Source organism: Rhinoderma darwinii, chromosome 12 (assembly GCF_050947455.1).
Source record: "Rhinoderma darwinii isolate aRhiDar2 chromosome 12, aRhiDar2.hap1, whole genome shotgun sequence".
Classification (NCBI taxonomy): domain Eukaryota; kingdom Metazoa; phylum Chordata; class Amphibia; order Anura; family Rhinodermatidae; genus Rhinoderma; species Rhinoderma darwinii.
The window spans coordinates 85,766,085-85,780,328 of record NC_134698.1 but is presented as its reverse complement, the minus strand read 5'-3'; the positions used below and the strand labels follow the sequence as shown (position 1 = coordinate 85,780,328).

Genomic DNA, 14,244 nt, shown 5'->3' with positions numbered 1-14,244 from the left:
TCTATCGAGTCCGTACATTTCCGGAAAAAGCCGAACAGACACGAAGCAGCGGAGCGCTCACACGAGACCTTCAGCTGCGTCGTTTCAGCAATTGGTGAGGGTCTCAGTGCTCGGACCCCCCACCAATTAAAACTGTCTCTATGCCATGTCAGAAGTTTGTTAAGAGTTTAGTTACACTTTACATCTAAGACCACGTACACAACGAAATCATGGCAACAAGAAATGAGAAATCCTACAGCAAGAAGTGATAAATCTACCATATTATAAAATTGTCCCCGACTTTCTGCTTCCTGATCTTACACCAGCGCTGCCGTTCTGTACCATGTAATATATATATAATGAACGGACTCCAGATGAAGCCTCGCTGCACATCATGCCATGCAGGAGACTGGGTGTATCATTTAGTTTAGGGGTATATACCAGTGTAAGTATATATTCAGACGTGGTGGGTGAGGTGCATTTGGAAATTGTATCTGAAAATCTGCATGTTTTCTTACCGCGACCGAATCGAAAGACGCTCCAAATAAGGTGCAGTAAAAATACATGCAGTTTTTGATGCGATTTTTAACTGCAGCCATTAACCAGCAATTTGATGACCTCGCTGAACATGTTGACGGCGCGGCCGTATTGTGGCTGTTTCATTGTTGCTCCGTATGAACATTCACTTGGACCTTGTTCACACAGCGCAGATTTGATTCAGATTTTCCATGCGTCTTTAAGCCCAAACCAGCCTTACTTTATATATTTATGCTGGTTAGGTTCCGTTCCTGGTTTTGGCTTAAAAAATGCATGCAAAATCTGCACTGTGTGAACAAGGCCTTAGGGTGGTTTCACGCGTGCCTGTTTGATGCAGTTTTTGAAGTCAATGTCAGGTGTGGATTATAAGGCCGTGTTCACACGGAGTATTTTGCAGGCGGAATTTCTGCCTCAAAATTTTGTTTGGAAGTTTGAGCCAGATTTTCCTCTCCCTGCACGCCGATTTTCGTGGCGTTTTTCGCCCGCGGGCATAAAACGCCACGAAATACGCTTTCTCTGCCTCCCATTGAAGTCAATGGCAGGTCAGAGGCATAAGCCCCCGAAGATAGGGCATGTCGCTTCTTTATCCCGCGAGGCGGTTTTTCTGCTCGCGGGAGAAAACCGCCCCCGCCTCCCATTGGAATCAATGGGAGGCATTTTCGGGCCGTTTTTGACGAGTTTTTTGGCGCGGTTTCCGCGTCAAAAAACTCTGTGTGAACTTAGCCTAAAGGAAGGTAAAGTACAGGTCCTTCTCAATGAATTAGTCTATCATCAAAAAGTTTATTTATTTCAGTAATTAAATTCATAAAGTGTCTCTCGTATATTCTATAGATTCATCACACACAGAGGGATCTCATATATTATATAGATTCATCACACAAAGAGGGATCTCATATATTCTATAGATTCATCACACAGAGGGATCTCGTATATTCTATAGATTCATCACACACAGAGGGATCTCATATATTCTATAGATTCATCACACACAGAGGGATCTCGTATATTCTATAGATTCATCACACAAAGAGGGATCTCATATATTCTATAGATTCATCACACAGAGGGATCTCGTATATTCTACAGATTCATCACACACAGAGGGATCTCATATATTCTATAGATTCATCACACACAGAGGGATCTCGTATATTCTATAGATTCATTACACACAGAGGGATCTCATATATTCTATAGATTCATCACACACAGAGGGATCTCATATATTCTATAGATTCATTACACACAGAGGGATCTCGTATATTCTATAGATTCATCACACACACAGAGGGATCTCATATATTCTATAGATTCATCACACACAGAGGGATCTCATATATTCTATAGATTCATCACACACAGAGGGATCTCATATATTCTATAGATTCATCACACACAGAGGGATCTCATATATTCTATAGATTCATCACACACAGAGGGATCTCATATATTCTATAGATTCATTACACACAGAGGGATCTCGTATATTCTATGGATTCATTACACAGAGGGATCTATTTCCAGCAGTTTCTCCTTTTAATGTTGATGATTATGGGAACAGTTACTGAAAACCCAAAATTTAGTGAAAATTGTCGCCTCCTGGTGTGACCCTCTAATCAGCGAATCAACACAAAACACCTGCAAAGGTTTCCTAAGTCTTTACAATGACGGGTCTGCTGCTCGGTGTCCAGAGGAAAGTAAATTTTGCATTTCATTTGGAAATCTTGGTTCCGGAGTCTGGAGGGAGAGGCGTCAGTCCAAGTGTCCTGCGCTCCAGTGTAAAGTGTCCGCAGTCAGTGATGGTTTGGGGGCCGTGTCATCTGCTGGTGTTGGTTACTGTTTTATATCAAGTCCAGAGTCAGCGCAGCGTCTAGCAGGACATTCCCAGCACTTCATGCTTCCCTCTGCTGACAGCTTATGGAGACGCTGATTTCATTTTCCAGCAGGATTCGGCACCTGCCCGCACTGCCAAAAGTACCAATACCTGGTGCAATAACCACAGTATCACTGCCAGCAAACTCATCTGACCTAAACCCCAGAGAGAATCTATAGGGTATTGTCAAGAGGAAGATGAGACCCAACAATGCAGGCGAGCTGAAGGCCGATATCCTACAACCTGGGCTTCCATAACACCTCATCAGTGCCACAGGCTGATCCGCCCCCCATGCCACGCCACATTGATAACACCTCAGCAGTGCCACAGGCCGATCACCTCCATGCCACGCCGCATTGATGCAGTAATTCATGCAGAGTAGGAGCCCCGACCAAGTATTGGGGGCAGATACTGGACAGACTTCTCAGTAGGACGACATTCCAGTTTTAAAAATGATTTTTGGAATTGGGCTTATATAATATTCTCATTTTCTGAGACACTAAATGTTGGGTTTTCAGTGACTGTTCCCATAATCATCAACATTAAAAGAAGAAACTGCTGGAAATAGATCCCTCTGTGTGTGATGAATCTATAGAATATATGAGATCCCTCTGTGTGTGATGAATCTATAGAATATACGAGATCCCTCTGTGTGTGATGAATCTATAGAATATACGAGATCCCTCTGTGTGTGTGTGATGAATCTATAGAATATATGAGATCCCTCTGTGTGTGTGATGAATCTATAGAATATATGAGATCCCTCTGTGTGTGATGAATCTATAGAATATATGAGATCCCTCTGTGTTTGATGAATCTATAGAATATATGAGATCCCTGTGTGTGATGAATCTATAGAATATATGAGATCCCTCTGTGTGTAATGAATCTATAGAATATATGAGATCCCTCTGTGTGTGATGAATCTATAGAATATATGAGATCCCTCTGTGTGTGATGAATCTATAGAATATATGAGATCCCTCTGTGTGTGATGAATCTATAGAATATATGAGATCCCTCTGTGTGTGATGAATCTATAGAATATACGAGATCCCTCTGTGTGTAATGAATCTATAGAATATATGAGATCCCTCTGTGTGATGAATCTATAGAATATATGAGATCCCTTTGTGTGTGATGAATCTATAGAATATATGAGATCCCTCTGTGTGTAATGAATCTATAGAATATATGAGATCCCTCTGTGTGTGATGAATCTATAGAATATACGAGATCCCTCTGTGTGTGATGAATCTATAGAATATATGAGATCCCTCTGTGTGTGATGAATCTATAGAATATATGAGATCCCTCTGTGTGATGAATCTATAGAATATACGAGATCCCTCTGTGTGTGATGAATCTATAGAATATATGAGATCCCTCTGTGTGATGAATCTATAGAATATATGAGATCCCTCTGTGTGTGATGAATCTATAGAATATATGAGATCCCTCTGTGTGTGATGAATCTATAGAATATATGAGATCCCTCTGTGTTTGATGAATCTATAGAATATATGAGATCCCTCTGTGTGTGATGAATCTATAGAATATATGAGATCCCTCTGTGTGTAATGAATCTAGAATATATGAGATCCCTCTGTGTGTGATGAATCTATAGAATATATGAGATCCCTCTGTGTGTGATGAATCTATAGAATATATGAGATCCCTCTGTGTGTGATGAATCTATAGAATATATGAGATCCCTCTGTGTGTGATGAATCTATAGAATATATGAGATCCCTCTGTGTGTGATGAATCTATAGAATATATGAGATCCCTCTGTGTGTAATGAATCTATAGAATATATGAGATCCCTCTGTGTGTGATAAATCTATAGAATATATGAGATCCCTCTGTGTGTGATGAATCTATAGAATATACGAGATCCCTCTGTGTGTAATGAATCTATAGAATATATGAGATCCCTCTGTGTGATGAATCTATAGAATATATGAGATCCCTTTGTGTGTGATGAATCTATAGAATATATGAGATCCCTCTGTGTGTGATGAATCTATAGAATATATGAGATCCCTCTGTGTGTGATGAATCTATAGAATATATGAGATCCCTCTGTGTGATGAATCTATAGAATATACGAGATCCCTCTGTGTGTGATGAATCTATAGAATATATGAGATCCCTCTGTGTGTGATGAATCTATAGAATATATGAGATCCCTCTGTGTGTGATGAATCTATAGAATATGAGATCCCTCTGTGTGTGATGAATCTATAGAATATATGAGATCCCTCTGTGTGTGATGAATCTATAGAATATATGAGATCCCTCTGTGCGTGATGAATCTGTAGAATATATGAGATCCCTCTGTGTGTGATGAATCTATAGAATATATGAGATCCCTCTGTGCGTGATGAATCTGTAGAATATATGAGATCCCTCTGTGTGTGATGAATCTATAGAATATATGAGATCCCTCTGTGCGTGATGAATCTGTAGAATATATGAGATCCCTCTGTGTGTGATGAATCTATAGAATATATGAGATCCCTCTGTGTGTGATGAATCTATAGAATATATGAGATCCCTCTGTGCGTGATGAATCTGTAGAATATATGAGATCCCTCTGTGTGTGATGAATCTATAGAATATGAGACACTTTGAGTTGAATTACTGAAATGTAACTTTCTGTTGATCTTCTAATTCACTGAGAGGGACTTGTATGCGGGACCTTCTACTTCTCATGTTTTTGATTCCACTCCTGGTTGTGACTTGGATAACTGCAACAAAATGGCGCGCTTATTCAGGCGAACAAGTGTAAACTCGGATGTGACAAACAGCCATTTCTCACGTCCGAGTTGCACCCGTGTGGGACCTGCTTTCACGGATCCTTCATAGACTTGAGCCTATTGTGGAATTCGGAAAATGGACTAAAATAGGACATGTGAACAGCGCCATAGAAATACATGCGCCATTGAAATTTACATTCGTCTGAATAAGACCTAAGGCTTTTCATTGCAAAGCGTAAACATGTGAACTCCGGCTGAGCCGGGATGTGCGCGCCGCACTACATCATTACCTCCGTTCCCTCCGTCTAGCAGATGGCTATGCCGTCATTCATCAGGACTGACGGGGTTAACCGCCCTTCCCTCAGGTAGTGAGTCATGAGGAATGTGGCGGAGAAGGTCACCTGAAATCGAGAGGTCGTTTGTGGTCTTAATTATTTTCCAGTCGGAGAGACTTTAATTATTTATAATATTTAATTAAACCACCACAGAAAACACAAGTTCCCCTCCTCCTCCTCCTCCGTGTGTACAGCAGTGACCTCCGCGCTGCCCCCCTATTACTTCTGTCTGCCCCTTATGGGTAAATTTGCCTCTAATCCAGCTGGCGTTCTGACTCCTTATGTTAAAGGGGCAGATTCCGGACTGATTCCGCTATGGAAAGTTGCTCGTTTATAGTGATCGCTGCTCTTGTGCTCGTCTTATAATATGTTTCGTCAGTAAGTAAATGAAGGCGATCCATGGAGCACTGTACGTGATGACCGTCGTCTGCCCATCGCTGACTATATCTCCTCATCTGCAGCTGTATATACTCCATGTCTAGAAACTGCTAATGTGCAGCAGCTAGGTGGGAGGAAAGGAAATGACGCGGCTGCAAAGTCCCGCATTGGGTGTTAGGGTATGTGTGCACACGACGGCATTACGTCCGTAATTGACGGACGTATTTCGGCCGCAAGTACCGGACCGAACACAGTGCAGGGAGCCGGGCTCCTAGCATCATACTTATGTACGACGCTAGGAGTCCCTGCCTCTCCGTGGAACCACTGTCCCGTACTGAAAACATGATTACAGGGACAGTTGTCCTGCAACGAGGCAGGGACTTCTAGCATCGTACATAAGTATGATGCTAGGAGCCCAGCTCCTTGCACTGTGTTCGGTCCGGGACTTGCGGCCGAAATACGTCCGTCAATTACGGACGTAATTCCCTCGTGTGCACATACCCTTATTGTGAAGTAGTCAGTGGTCTGAACAGGGGCAGAAACTTTATGTAAGTCTTCAGCTGTTTGGTTTTTCTGCCGCTGATCACAGCTCTATAAACTGCTGACACTTGAGCTCGTCCATATGTGCTGACAATCTAACGGCAGGGGATTGTCTGACAGTCACGGCAATGTTTCTAGCTGATGTGTGTGACTCTACGGCGCCCCTCTCTGGCGGGTTAGAGCTGGCGTCTCTTGTCTGTTATGTTCAGTCCCCCTGAGTACAGTACTGTAATCTCACCACAGGGTGGCAGTGTGTCTCTATTAGAAGTTTCCTTTGGTTTTGCAGCGTGCAGTTATTGGAGTCCTGCCTGTCATACATCTCTTCACTTGTTCATGTCCTGTTACTTATATAGCGCCCACATATTCTGCTTATATTTATCATAACTGGGTTATATGTGTTCCACGTTTCATTTGCCGCCCTTCCTCACCCGGGGGCATCACTTTGTCATCTGGCATTCATATATTTGGCTGCTCAACTCAAGACTGTCACTTCGTAATAGCACAATACATTACATATGGTTTTACATAGGACTGCCAGTAAACCCCTAACATTATCTTTAATGCTGCAGGTAAATGCAGTCTACTGCTCGCTGTTATCAGTTATTTCCGGCTGGAAAGTAACTGCAATGTTCTATAATGGGATGAGTGACGGGTAACCCCCCCCCCAGCCCCCCCATCACTACTTTACACCCCACATCTTCTCACATAACGCTGCTGTGTCCACAATCCAGGTTTAGCGCACGGTTGGCGGTTTTTTCGTCCCCGCTGATTTCCGCCCTGCAGTCCGTGTTTTCTTTTTGCGTACATTTTTCCATCTCTACTGGGGCCTTAATACAGAAATTGTAGAAATGGTGAACCTTGTACCGGCCTCCGTGTCCACATCCTCCTATAGTGTATGATAGAGCGCCGTGCTCGCCCCATGTTACTGGCTCAGTGTCGCCCCCTGCAGGATTGTCAGTGATGGTGCACACCCCGCCCTGTGTATGGCCTTCATACAGATAATCACTCCGTCTTCCTTCCTCGGTGGAGATTGTCATTGAGCACAGTTTTTCTGAGTGGAGTCTCTGGCAGTGAAGGTGTTAATTGCTACCCGTGCGCTTTTTTAGAAGTTGCTCTTATTTATCTGTTGACATCCCTTAGGCAATGAAGGTGTTAATTGGGCTCCGTGCTCATTTAGCAGCATTCAAGTCCGATGTTCCCGCAGTATAACCTGATAATTACCGAAATCGCCGCCTTTCTTCAAACGCACGCAGGGCAGGGAGCTAGTTAACCGTTTCCCTCCCTCTGAGGTGTTTGATAATGAATTGTTAAATTCCACTCCCGTTTTGCGGTTGAGTTTTATCGAAAATCACATTCATTTTTCCTGCGATTTGTTTGGTTTTTCGTTGCGTTTTTTTCCTGCAGCCGCATAAAAGACGGCATCGTATCGCAGTAGAAGTACACGGGTATTACACACTGCGGCTTCTCAATGCAGTATAAATCACACGTCAACCGCGACATATGAATGCACGTCTCAGGTACCCCCGTCTAATGTAGTACTTGGCAGTGACGAGGTTAATATGACCCCTCTGCAGCCCCCAATAGTGTATTACTTTGGCAGTGACCAGGTTAATAAGTGTGCCATGTACCCCTCCCCCAGTGAAGTGCTTGGCTTTACTCCATGCCGGCTGATCTTAAATGCGTCCTGACTTCTCTCCTTCTGGCTGTGCCCGTTGCCCCTCTCCGCCTTCAGCTCGTGTCACCATCAGCGGCAGAGACAGCCGGGCTCCGGAATAAGGCACAATTCTCTTTTATTAACCCTCACACAGCTGGTCCACTATTACCAGCATGTCCCCCCTTCCCGTAGCTTTATCCTGTGCGCCCGGCATGAGTCGATGGGCTGGGAGGCTCAGAGGTCTCGTCCCTGTTGTTATCCCCGCTGTATCTGGTGACGGAGTCTCCTCTATTCCGTGCCGATGAAATAGTGTAAGGTGTAGCAAGTGTCCTCCGCTCCAGGCACCGCCATCTTACTGGACGGGACGCTCCGGGCACCGCCATCTTACTGGACGCTCCGGGCACCGCCATCTTACTGGACGGGACGCTCCGGGCACCGCCATCTTACTGGACGTGACGCTCCGGGCACCGCCATCTTACTGGACGTGACGCTCCGGGCACCGCCATCTTACTGGACGGGACGCTCCGGGCACCGCCATTTTACTGGACGGGACGCTCCGGGCACCGCCATCTTACTGGACGGGACGCTCCGGGCACCGCCATCTTACTGGACGGGACGCTCCGGGCACCGCCATCTTACTGGACGGGACGCTCCGGGCACCGCCATCTTACTGGACGGGACGCTCTGGGCACCGCCATCTTACTGGACGGGACGCTCCGGGCACCGCCATCTTACTGGACGGGACGCTCCGGGCACCACCATCTTACTGGACGAGACGCTCCGGGCCCCGCCATCTTACTGGACGGGACGCTCCGGGTCCCGCCATCTTACTGGACGGGACGCTCTGGGCACCGCCATCTTACTGGACGGGACGCTCCGGGCACCGCCATCTTACTGGACGGGACGCTCCGGGCACCGCCATCTTACTGGACGGGACGCTCCGGGCACCGCCATCTTACTAGACGGGACGCTCCGGGCACCGCCATCTTACTGGACGAGACGCTCCGGGCCCCGCCATCTTACTGGACGGGACGCTCCGGGCCCCGCCATCTTACTGGACGGGACGCTCCGGGCCCCGCCATCTTACTGGACGGGACGCTCCGGGCACCGCCATCTTACTGGACGTGACGCTCCGGGCACCGCCATCTTACTGGACGGGAAGCTCCGGGCACCGCCATCTTACTGGACGGGACGCTCCGGGCACCGCCATCTTACTGGACGGGACGCTCCGGGCACCGCCATCTTACTGGACGGGACGCTCCGGGCACCGCCATCTTACTGGACGGGACGCTCCGGGCACCGCCATCTTACTGGACGGGACGCAAGCGATGCTCCCAGAGCCTGTCCTGTTCAGCTTTAGTTTTCTGTGGACGTTGAAAGCACTGTCTGTAACATCATGGATGTAATAACAGAATCCAATAAAAACGTCGGTGATTGTGGCGTCACAGTGTCGGGGATTGTAGCGTCACAGTGTCGGGGATTGTAGCGTCACAGTGTCGGGGATTGTAGCATCACAATATTCATGAGCTCAGGTTTGATGAGGAATATTTGCAGATAAAGCAGCAATGATCATATGAGGCAGGGAGGAGGCGCAGCCGCCATGATCCGCTCCTGATGTCACTGATACGCACGGTAAGAAGATGTGATGGAGCTGCCCTAGTGCCGGAGCTGCCCTAGTGCCGGAGCTGCCCTAATGCCGGAGCTGCCCCTTCACATGTCGGAGACCACCGTCTGGATCTGGCAGCAATGTGCCCGGGAATATCTGACAGGTGGAGTAGTAATAGTGCAGCAGATCATACCCCGTCCACTATTGTAAGATGCGTCTTCTGTTTTATCTTTTCACTATGTGATGCCCCCGATATTCGTCCGCACATGGTCGTCCTGCTCCGCTGATCTCCGCGTTTATCGCTACGCTCGTCCTTTCTTCATCTGAAGGCGCCGGCTCCTTCTTACGATAATGAATTTCCTAACCAGCTCCTGCTGAGGCGAGGGTCAGGGATGAGCCGTCTCCAGCTCACACTTTCACGCTCTTAATGGATTTGACCCGTGGAGAAGGCAGAATCCCTGGTGCCATGTATGATAATAGAGCGCTCACCATCAAACCGCGCAGGTCACGGTGTCAGCATTAACCACTTAACTGCCGGATACGAGCACATTCCCACGCCCCGGCAGATCAGCAGTGGACCCCCGAGACGTGACTTTGTTTTCTTTATTCATTTTTGAGGATAGTGGAGATTGTTTATTCCATTCCACAACAAGGTGCAGGAATTGTGATATTATCCCCCAAAAAACAGCCCCCGAAACATCTCATCCTGAGCCGTCCTCTTGTATGAAAACTTTCATCTTCTGCTATTCAGCTGTTTTTAAGTTCTCTTCATTTTCTACATGGGTAACAGATGCCGGGTGACCAGCACTAATGACTGCTCGGACACTGCCCATATGGATGATCACCCAGATCTCCCCACACGTTCTGCCTGTGTAAGTGTCAGTCTTCACTGCCTGACATTCTATTCAAGAATCAGGAAAATCTGGATGAACAGAGCTGTAGGTCCTTTGCAGATAGATAAGTGTTTCAGAACACGGCATACTGGGTGTTATATGGGGCTCCTGGTGGAGGGGGGGGTGGTATGTGTGGGGCTCCTGGTGGAGGGGGGGTGGTATGTGTGGGGCTCCTGGTGGGGGGGATGGTATGTGTGGGGCTCCTGGTGGGGGGGGGATGGTATGTGTGGGGCTCCTGGTGGGGGGGATGGTATGTGTGGGGCTCCTGGTGGGGGGGGGATGGTATGTGTGGGGCTCCTGGTGGGGGGGGATGGTATGTGTGGGGCTCCTGGTGGGGGGGGGATGGTATGTGTGGGGCTCCTGGTGGGGGGGATGGTATGTGTGGGGCTCCTGGTGGGGGGGGATGGTATGTGGGGGGGGATGGTATGTGTGGGGCTCCTGGTGGGGCGGGGATGGTATGTGTGGGGCGCTACACGTGTATTTATGTGTCTGGAGGGTCTCGCTCCTCAGGCTCCACCGTTCTCTGAGCATCGTCCCATTATCGGGCTTAGACGTTTCCACTCTTTGTGTGTCTAATGATTTGGGGGGGTCCTAACATCTTCTCGGGGCTCCCTGCGGCCGTGCCTTCCTACAAGGTTCCACCTTCTGTCCTGATTGTGCCGCAGCCTCCTCCACGACTCCAGTGATGAAGTAGAAATTGCCGATTTGGTGGTGAAGACGATAATGTGTGTGAGGGGCCGGAGGAGTCCTCTTTATGGGTGTAATGCGCCAGATGTCGCCTGTCTGTCCTTGTGAGCCGCACGCAGGAGGAAAGGAGTTTTTAATGGGATCGATAAAATGTACCCACAGACTGCAGGGAATGGTTTCAGATGAGACGCTCGGGTGTTGTTGCTGTAATGACTGCGGATGTCTGGGAGAGGAGTCTGGGGTCTGAACGCTCAGTCACACAATGTCGTGCCCAGTCCGCAGCGGCACCAGCGTGACCCACCGTACCAGGACAATCTCATAAATCACCTGACATCTGGCGCTGGCATCTCTGATAAACTGATCATAAATCTGAGGTATTGATTGACTGATCTGAAGAAACTCATGGGGGGGCATTAATCTGCTGCAGAATCAATGACTCCAAGAGCATCTATAAATCTTTCTATGGAAAGCGCAAACGGCCATCCCATGGGCCTCACATTGCCCGTCATAATCGAATATTACACTGATGCCCACTCTGGGTGGCGCTTAGTTGTCAGTCACATGACACCTGTTGCTTGTGATAGAGGATGGAAAAGAATATAAGGGGGTGGAGTCTGAATATTTTTTGCTGGGAAAATAAGTGTCATGGAGATAAGTTGGGTCTTATTCACAGGAGCGGGTCCATTTTGTGTCCGTGTCGCGTCCATCTGTCCGTGTTTCTCCGCTGCGAGCGCTTCCTGCATTTCTGGAGCAATTGATCCGTGAAAAACAAACGGCTCACAGATACTGTCTTTGTCGTGTCTTTTTTTTTTTACATCCCTTCAACCAGAACAGGACATGCTGTGAGTTTCCCGCGACGGCCACTCGCTCCGTGAAAAAAATAATGTTTAAATAGCCCCAAAGACTTGTATTCATCAGTAAAACGGACCGCGCGCAGACCAGGAATCCGTTCATGTGAAGAAGTCCTTAGGAGTTACCAGGCAGTGACTACGTTGTGAGGGGCGACACACCCTATAGGGATGCTTTATTTCTGTCTGATGTCCACCATTTGTGCTCCGGACATTGTAAATGACCTTTACCGACTCCAGTCTGAATTTCTGATAACGTTTTCAACCTTGGGAGTAGTTTTGATTAATGTCTCCTCCTGCCGCAAGAACTGCACATCTGTGTCATAAACCGACTTCAGCGCCCAGATGTGCGAGCGCAATGAAACCATCATCGTAGATCTCTCCGAGCAGCTTCGAGTGTGACTCTGCCCTGCACTACAGAGGAGGGGGTCCGTGTGATGCTCTGCAGACCACTCAGGGGAGTATGGGAGACCCAGGCACCCTCTATAGAGGACACAGTGACCCAAAAAGCTCCCGCTCTACAGCGAGAGGCTGGTGTGTGCGGCCGTCTCCTCTCCTGTGAGCAGCGCTCATTCCCTGTATGATAAATGTGCTGACAGCGGCAGGGAAATGAGCTAATAAGGGAGTTTATGGGACGGCGGAGGACCATCTGTTAGGGTAAATGTTTGCAGGTATTCTGCTCTATGTGAAGGAACGCTGACAAAACATTTCATTTACATTACAGTCCTGGGAATAGTATCCAGAGCATCGCACTGCACATCTCCTGCTAAATATACGAACCGCTCCCAGTGCACTCTATGTAATCATCTATCTATCTATCTATCTATCTATCTATCTATCTATCTATCTATCTATCTATCTATCTATCTATCTATCTCATATCTATCTCATATCTATCTATCTATCTATCTATCTATCTATCTATCTCATATCTATCTATCTATCTATCTATCTATCTATCTATCTATCTCATATCTATCTATCTATCTATCTCATATCTATCTATCTATCTATCTATCTATCTATCTATCTATCTATCTATCTATCTATCTATCTATCTATCTATCTATCTATCTATCTATCTATCTCATATCTATCTCATATCTATCTATCTATCTATCTATCTATCTATCTATCTATCTATCTATCTATCTATCTATCTATCTCATATCTATCTATCTATCTATCTATCTATCTATCTATCTATCTATCTATCTATCTATCTATCTATCTATCTATCTATCTATCTATCTATCTATCTATCTATCTATCTATCTATCTATCTATCTCATATCTATCTATCTATCTATCTCATATCTATCTATCTATCTATCTATCTATCTATCTCATATCTATCTATCTATCTATCTATCTATCTCTCTATCTATCTATCTATCTATCTATCTATCTCATATCTATCTATCTATCTATCTATCTATCTATCTATCTATCTATCTATCTATCTATCTATCTATCTATCTATCTCATATCGATCTATCTATCTCATATCTATCGATCTATCTATCTCATATCTATCTATCTCATCTATCTCCTATCTATCTATCTATCTATCTATCTATCTATCTATCTATCTATCTATCTATCTATCTATCTATCTATCATCTATCTATCTATCCTATCCCATATCTATCTATCTATCTATCTATCTATCTATCTATCTATCTATCTATCTATCTATCTATCTATCTATCTATCTATCTATCTATCTATCTATCTATCTATCTCATATCGATCTATCTATCTCATATCTATCGATCTATCTATCTCATATCTATCTATCTCATCTATCTCCTATCTATCATCTATCTATCTATCCTATCCCATATCTATCTATCTATCTATCTATCTATCTATCTATCTATCTATCTATCTATCTATCTATCTATCTATCTATCTATCTCATATCTATCGATCTATCTCATATCTATCGATCTATCTATCTCATATCTATCTATCTCATCTATCTCCTATCTATCATCTATCTATCTATCCTATCCCATATCTATCTATCTATCTATCTATCTATCTATCTATCTATCTATCTATCTATCTATCTATCTATCTATCTATCTATCTATCTATCTACCTCATATCTATGTAGCTATCTAATGTTTAAAGCTTCTTTACTCCA

At 45.6% G+C, this 14,244-nt stretch overlaps 1 protein-coding gene across 24 annotated transcripts in view; it reads left to right on the top strand.

Annotated features, from left to right (window-relative positions):
* The window catches only part of NRXN3 (neurexin 3), a 336,181-nt gene that overhangs the window by 218,266 nt on the left and 103,671 nt on the right, over positions 1–14,244 (top strand). The window lies entirely within an intron of this gene.